The 7,584-nt window shown below is 45.6% G+C and overlaps 1 long non-coding RNA gene across 1 annotated transcript; it reads right to left on the bottom strand.

Moving 5' to 3' along the window:
• Window positions 1–2,614: 2,614 nt before the first annotated feature.
• Window positions 2,615–7,202, bottom strand: LOC146062554 (uncharacterized). The gene is made up of 4 exons (XR_014471386.1): window positions 7,109–7,202; window positions 6,942–7,022; window positions 5,826–5,888; window positions 2,615–2,768 (listed from the first exon to the last, which is right to left on the bottom strand). It is a non-coding gene; the product is annotated as an uncharacterized LOC146062554 (long non-coding RNA).
• Window positions 7,203–7,584: the final 382 nt, after the last annotated feature.

Below are 7,584 nucleotides of genomic sequence, written 5' to 3'. Positions count from 1 at the left end.
CAACAATCGGTATTTTAATACGTTTTACATGTATATGTTACATAAGAAAGGCCTTGACAGCTATGCAATGGGTGGAATCTACTGAGAGCCCCGGACCCTATGCACTACTCTCATTAGACGCCGAGAAGGCCTTTGACTTGGTCACGTGGGATCACTTATTTTATTCTTTGAGAAGATTTGGACTCCCGGAGGAATTTATCCGCACCATCAAACTACTTTACGCCTGATCCTCCTCCCAAATCCTGACAAATAACTATATGTCAGATCCTATACCACTGTATAGAGGAACCAGACAGGGATGCTCCCTGTCCCCCCTATTGTTTTCTCTAGCGGTGGAATCCCTCGCGATAGCCCTGAGGGCCTTGCAGGATTTTCCCGGAGTGCGAATGAATTCCTCAAGTTAAGACTTTTTGCGGATGACATACTTCTTTTTATATCTAACCCCAGTGTCTCTGTCCCTGTGATTCAACAGATCCTACTTCATTTCTCACATTTCTCAGGATTCCGAATAAATTATGATAAGTCTCGTCTCCTACCCCTGTTTGCCTCCTCCCCACACTTCCATTCATCCTCTCTCACTTCACAGTTTACTGTTTGTCCTCATATGCTTAAGTATCTGGGAGTCTTAGTACCTAAAAAACTAAAGGATCTTTATAATGTAAATGTCCCTCCCTCCTATACGTCGATTGAAAAGCAGTTGAATGGATGTATGGATCTGCCTCTGTCTTTGGCGGGCAGAGTGGCGGTCATTAAAGCCGTAGCCTTTCCTAAGCTGTCCTACCTCCTGCAGATGTCGCCATTACAGCTCAACATATAGATTTACAAAGGTTTAAATCACTATTTCTTAAGTTTGCGTGGACGGGGAAGAGGGCTCGGATACCGTACAATAGACTTAAACTCAATAAATCTGATGGAGAGTTTGGCATGCCCAACATACAAGCATTCTCCCAGGCAGCCAATTTTCGATACATCACAGATTGGTTTACGACCAAATCAGAATATACTGCCCCGTCCCTTGAAAAACAAATATTCCACCTGTACTCCCCAGCAGCTCTATTACACGCCCCACTGAGGTTAATCCCTAAAATGATCAGAGACTCTATTCTGTTAAAGCAATTTACAGGTCCTGGAAACAGATTAATAGGACTTTATGTAGAAGGTATTCTTCGTCCTCATTTACTACACTATGGGGAAACCCTCAGTTTACCCCAGGACTTGAAAATGCAGAGTTTCTAGGCTGGAGAGATAAGGGCATCACTAATGTTCGCAAAATATTTAACCCGGGAGGAACTGTGCTCCCGTACTCTGCACTGGTGGAGAAGTTTGATGTCCCTAACTGCCAATTTTATATGTATCTCCAGTCGAGACATTTTGCACAGGCCCAACCGACCCCAATGGAGAAGGATACTGAGATAGACCCCATTGAGAGTTTGCTGAGGCCTGAATGTATTCTTGGATATAGAATCAGATACCTATACTCGGCTCTTATTACAGCAGGGGTGGAAGACCACCACCGAAACCTCCATGCTAGATGGATCACGGACATCCCTGATCTCCCAGCTCCAACTATTATATTAAAAAAACTCCCATTAACTATGAGATACCTGCAGTTGGCTGCTTTACAGGAGACCCACATAAAAATTTTAAACAGGGCATATATAGTGCCAGTGCAGAGGGCACACTTTGTTCACAGTGACACGGGATGCAGCTACAAATGCCATAAAACCAATGCCTCCTACTACCATAACTTTTGGGAATGTAGAAAAATTAGATTTTTCTGGGATAAGGTGATCAATTGCATTAACGACACCTATTCTCTGAGGCTCCGGAAGCATCCGACTGCATGTTTGTTTTTAGGTTTCCAGGTCTGGGATATTGGTCCAAGGAAATCATTGATTATACCAGTGCTAACTATTATATTAACTATCGCAAAAATAATAATTCTAACTCACTGGATACATAGAGGTTCCCCCACCATTATGGAGATGAGAAAGGCCATTCTGGACACGTTATTCTATGAAAGAGATGCCTTAAGAGCAGACTTACAAAATGGCGCCCCCCGCTTTTACAAAAAGTGGGAACTATACATTCTTAGCTTCGACCAGCAAACACAGAGCCGAATACAGAAAATTTTTTAATCCACCACTTGGTTTCTCCTTAGACAGCTATCAGCTTGATACTGACTGGTACTATGCCCAATGGAGAGTATCCGAGCTTGGTGGAAGCTGGATTGAGGGCTATAAGGTAGAATCTTGTACACATTGACATAGTGATATAGAAGGAGATCGCTTAGATATGTGACTATAATGGATTCTGACTCTGTCTTTGTCCCCCCCCCTCCCCCCCATTTTTCTTCCCACCCCCACCTTCCTCATATTCATGTTTAAAGAAATATAAGCTGTGTAACTCGGATGGAATATTTTCCAATTTAAATATATAGCTCACGAAGATATATGTGGACCTGTCCCTTTTCCCCGTGGAAACTGCTATTCACAGATTTCCTATACTGTGTACTTCTAACCACTGAGAAACGGACAGTTGAAGGTAAGACACAGACACTGAAAGTAGCTCAATCACAGTTTATTCAAATGACAATTTGCTTGTCTCCTAACAATGTGTATTGTGCCCTCCTTTTACATCACAACTTAAAGACCCTGTCTCCAGGCTCTCAGTATAAGTATAACAAAGTTTTCATGTGGTTCGCAATATCTCATGTTCATTTTCTGCTGTCAAAATGTTCTTAATTCTGTATGTCATGCAAGTTTCAGCTGAAAAACACAATAAAATTGTTTATTAAAAAAAAAAAGCAGGTTTCCATTCATCTCCCTCACGAATGCGGATTAAGTTGTAGGCTCCACGCAGATCTAATTTAGTGAAGATGGTCACTCCCTTAATTCGATCGAAGAGTTCTGTAATGAGTGGTAGTGGATAACAATTTTTAATGGTGATTTCATTTAGGCTACGGTAATCAATACAAGGCCGTAACCCTCCATCTTTCTTTTTGACAAAGAAAAACCCAGCTCCAGCAGGAGAAGCTGAAGGACGAATAAACCCTTTGGCTAGGTTTTCCTTTATGTATTCAGACATTGCCTGTGTTTCTGGTAAGGACAAGGGATACATACGGCCTCGTGGAGGATTCTTGCCTGGCAGTAACTCAATGGGACAATCCCATGGTCGATGAGGAGGTAACTTGTCAGTAGCTTTTTTGGAGAATACATCAGCGAAGTCTTGATATGAGGTAGATAACCCTTCCGGAATTTGAAAGGAGACTTGACGCGAGGGCGTCATCGATTTGAGACAGAACTTGGTGCAGGATGCACCCCATGCTAGGACCTGGGATATAACACAATTGATACTGGGATTATGGGCACGCAACCAGGGGAGGCCCAAAACAATTGGGTAGGAGGACTTGGGTATGACAAAGAACTGTATTTTCTCTACATGCAACAGGCCGACTTGCAGACTTAAAGGTTGGGTTTGAAGGGTAAAATCTCTCCTAATATACGACTCCCATTTACAGCAGTTAGATATACTGGACGCTGAAGGGGAACAGTAGGTAGTTGCCAACGTTTAATGATTTCAGCAGTGATGAAACTTTCTGCTGCTCCGGAATCGAGGAGTGCTGATAACTGTCGGAGCTGATGTTTGACTTGTAGTGACACTTGGAGAATACAGTCTTTGGTATTGGGAGAGGTAATAACAACCCCTAACCTGCCCTCTCTCTTACAGGTTAGGTTCTGGCTTTTCCCGGTCTCTTCGGACAAGAATCCACGGAATTCTGAGGATTAGTACAATAGAGACAGAGGTGTTCGACATGCCGATGTCTTCGTTCGGCTGAGGACAACTTGAAACGGTTGACTTGCATGGGTTCCTCCGTCGGTAACGATGGAGGTTTGGATACGGGTAGACTTATGCCTCTCTCTGAGTCTTAGATCGATCTTAGTGCACAAGGAGATTAGATCTTCCAATTTGGAAGGCAAGTCTCTAGCCGCCAGTTCGTCTTTAATTTTATCGGCGAGACCATTTAGGAAAGCTACAAGGAAGGCCTCCTCGTTCCATGCTAGCTCAGGATTTTAAATTGGATTAAGTATTGACCCACAATCCTGGAACCTTGACGTAGGCGTAATATTTCAGTGGCAGCTGAACGAATTCGACCTGGCTCATCGAAGATGATTTTGAAGGTGCTAATGAACCGAACATAGTCCGACAGCAGGGGATCTGCCTTTTCCCATAAGGGAGATGCCCAATTCAGGGCAGAGCCAGTAAGTAGTGATATCACATAAGCAACTTTGGTGCGGTCTGTAGGGAAGTAAGAAGATTGAAGTTGGAAGTGAATTTCACACTGATTTATGATGCCTCTACAGTTTTTTGAATTGCCATCAAATATGGTTGGGGTAGGAAGCTGTAGATGAGCAGTGACTCCTGTCGTTGAAGCTACGGGTCTAGGCGATGGCGCCGATGTAGGAGTTGACCCTTGATTCAAGGTGGTTTGGATATTGTCCAGTCTTTTTGACTTGGAGGGCATGGAAAACTTGCTCCTATGCAGCTTCCTATTGATCCAGGCGAGCCACTAACTTTTGAACGGGAGCTCCTCGCTCCTGACCTGATGCTGGGTCCATGGAGTCAGTACAAACTGTCACGTTTCCGGTCGCACCGGCTGGAGTGAAACGGAGGCTAGGTGCTTTGATATAAGATTTCTGCATAGACGACAGAAGGGAGGACAGCAATTGGATAAAAGAAAAACCAGTTTTAATAAAGATACAATGTTACAGAAAATGAGGAATGGCACAAGGATAATACTGTAGATAATGAGTAAACAAAGTCAATGATATGCAATACTTATTGTAGAGCTTGCAGGTGATTGGAATGAAGAGATGAATAGACTTGAAGGTTTGAAGAAATAAATGAAAACTTGAAGAATTGGATGATTGAATGATTGAATGGTTGGATGATTGGATGGTTGGATGATTGGATGATTGGACAATTGGACGATTTGATGACTGGACGATTGGATGGTTGGATGATTGGATGGTTGGATGATTGGATGGTTGGATGAATCAGGGAAGGGTGTGCTGACAACCCTAATAGCTGTAACCAGGAGGGATAGCAGAATAATAACCGTCAGGCTGGAGAAAGGGTGACCCCTTTGTGGGGCTAACCTTGTCCAGTCCATTAAGTCGGCAGCAGGGGTCTGCGATGTGAAGGTTGAAGACAGCGGGTGTAGCAGGATACCGGATAGAGTCTCTGGAACAAGAAGTAGCAGCGCTACCAGCAGCAAGGAGAGTCAGATGCCTAGCATAAGGACATCATTGTACTGAATGCTGGTTTGGCCCAGCAAGTCAGTATTTGAAGGGAGAGCTGCACTGTGATTGGTTGAATGTAAATTGGCAGTGCAGCCTGATAGGAGAAACCAACAAGATGGCTGCCGCCAGAGAGGGCGACAGGTTTCAGAAGCAAGAAGTGTATGCAGCATGCACCAGCCAGCGTGTCCAGCCAGACCCAGACAGGACACAGAACACTATGGCAACTCAGGCCCCACGCCGTCCAAGCCCCGCATGTCACTGGTGCACACGCTACCACTGTCACCCTGAGATGACAGCGTGACATCACGCAACCCAGGAACAAGGGAACTGACAGTGGAGGTGAGTGCCAGCGTCTGAATTACCCTGTTAGGAACCCCAGGGGCAGCCATGGCATGGGAGGCATGAGTGGCAGATATGGTGGTCATGACACTGCCATTAGAGGTGGTGGAAATCAGTTCCACACCGTTCCCCCTCATTTTAACCCTTGGTTACAATACAGTACAGTACTACACTAATTCTTACCACTTCCATCCTCCTCCTCATCTTCCTCCAGCTCCATTTGGTCATCCTCCACCTCAATGATGTCTGAGTGGAGAATAAAAGAAGAACAGTATTAAAAACATTATTTGCCTACTACAGTACAACTCCATAGAAGAAGGCCCTAATAGGCTGAAATGGCTACACACACTCTCCAAGCGGGCACCACCCACCTACTGTACAACCAGCCAAGGACCAAAGGCTGCGTGACACCCACTGCAGAGCACCCCAAAGTGAATACCTACACCAAACGGCAGCGGCAGGTCCAGAACCACCTGCACTTCCACCCTCTTCAGCAACCAACCCCCACCTCCGCATACCACAAAGCACCCCCTCCACTGGACAAAGGCATCAGGCTGCCTGACATCCAGCCCTCTCCTTCTCTGGAACTGTAAAAAGTACAGTACAGTAGGTCCAGACTAGCGAGATGCCGCAGTCAGACAAGGTGTACTGGCCACCCCCCACCACACACCCAATAACAACAGGACTGTACTGTAGTTTACCCCATTCTCCATACCACCACCAGGGATTCAGTACTGAATCCCGGCGGTCGGGATCCCGACGCCGGAATCCCGACAGCCGAAATGCCGACAAGGGGGGGACGTGGATCGCCCCCCCCTTGCGGGCTCGCTGCGCTCGCCGCGCAGCGGGCCCGGTGCCTCGCTACGCTCGGCACACTAATTTATTCTCCCTCCAGGGGTGTCGTGGACACCCACGGAGGGAGAATATGTCAGTATTTCGGCGGTCGGGATTCCGGCGTCGGGATTCTGAACGCCGGGATCCCGACCGCCGGGATATTAACTGCATCCCCACCACCAGTACCCTTGGCCAATTGCAATAAGCGACCACATCACCATAGAACCACCTACTGTACTTTGTACAGTAGCAGAGATACTGTGAGATCTCTCACTTCTCTCGTAATGGTTGGCAATAATATTGCACCGTACCCCTGCATTGTACAGTATCATTTACTGTATGCAAGATTGTGTATTGTTTTATTAAATACTGTAAATCTTGTTTAGCAATTACACCGCATTGTTGATCGCTATTAACACACAACCCCAATTGTTTGTACTGTATGTACTGTACCACTGTACTTACTAAACAGGTGCTCCTCCTCCTCTTCCTCCTCCTCCTCCACCACCACCTCTTCTTCCTGGGTGGGGGTGTGGCTTAGCAATGCTGCAAATGTAAAAAAAATACTGTAAACATACTGTACAGTAAAGTAAATGGTTAGACCCCTGGTGTTATACTGTAAAAGTACTTACCAGCTGAGCTGGTGCCCGGCTGCTCCTCCTCCTCCGATTAGTGGTACAGGAGTGGCAGTGCCTCTCCTCCCTCCGCCGGTGTCGCGACAGGTCTATATAATAAAAACATTGTAACCCCAAGTACTATTACAGTATACGATACACATGGAGTGCCACACTGGTATTATGTGGGACCCCAAGTATTATTACAGTATACGATACACATGGAGGGCCACACTGGTATTATGCGTGACCCCAAGTACTGTATTATTATAGGATACACATGGTGGGCCACACTGGTATTATGTGGATCACACTATTATTATAGGATACACATGGTGGGCCACACTGGTATTATGTGGGACCCCAAGTACTGTATTATTAAAGGATACACATGGTGGGCCACACTGGTATTATGTGGGACCCCAAGTACTGTATTATTAAAGGATACACATGGTGGAACCCCACTGGTATTATGTGGGACCCAAGTACTGTAT

The sequence above is a fragment of the Crinia signifera genome, chromosome 3 (genome assembly GCF_055691185.1).
Source record: "Crinia signifera chromosome 3, ASM5569118v1, whole genome shotgun sequence".
NCBI classification, from domain to species: Eukaryota; Metazoa; Chordata; class Amphibia; order Anura; family Myobatrachidae; genus Crinia; species Crinia signifera.
This window is presented reverse-complemented; position numbering and strand designations above follow the sequence as displayed.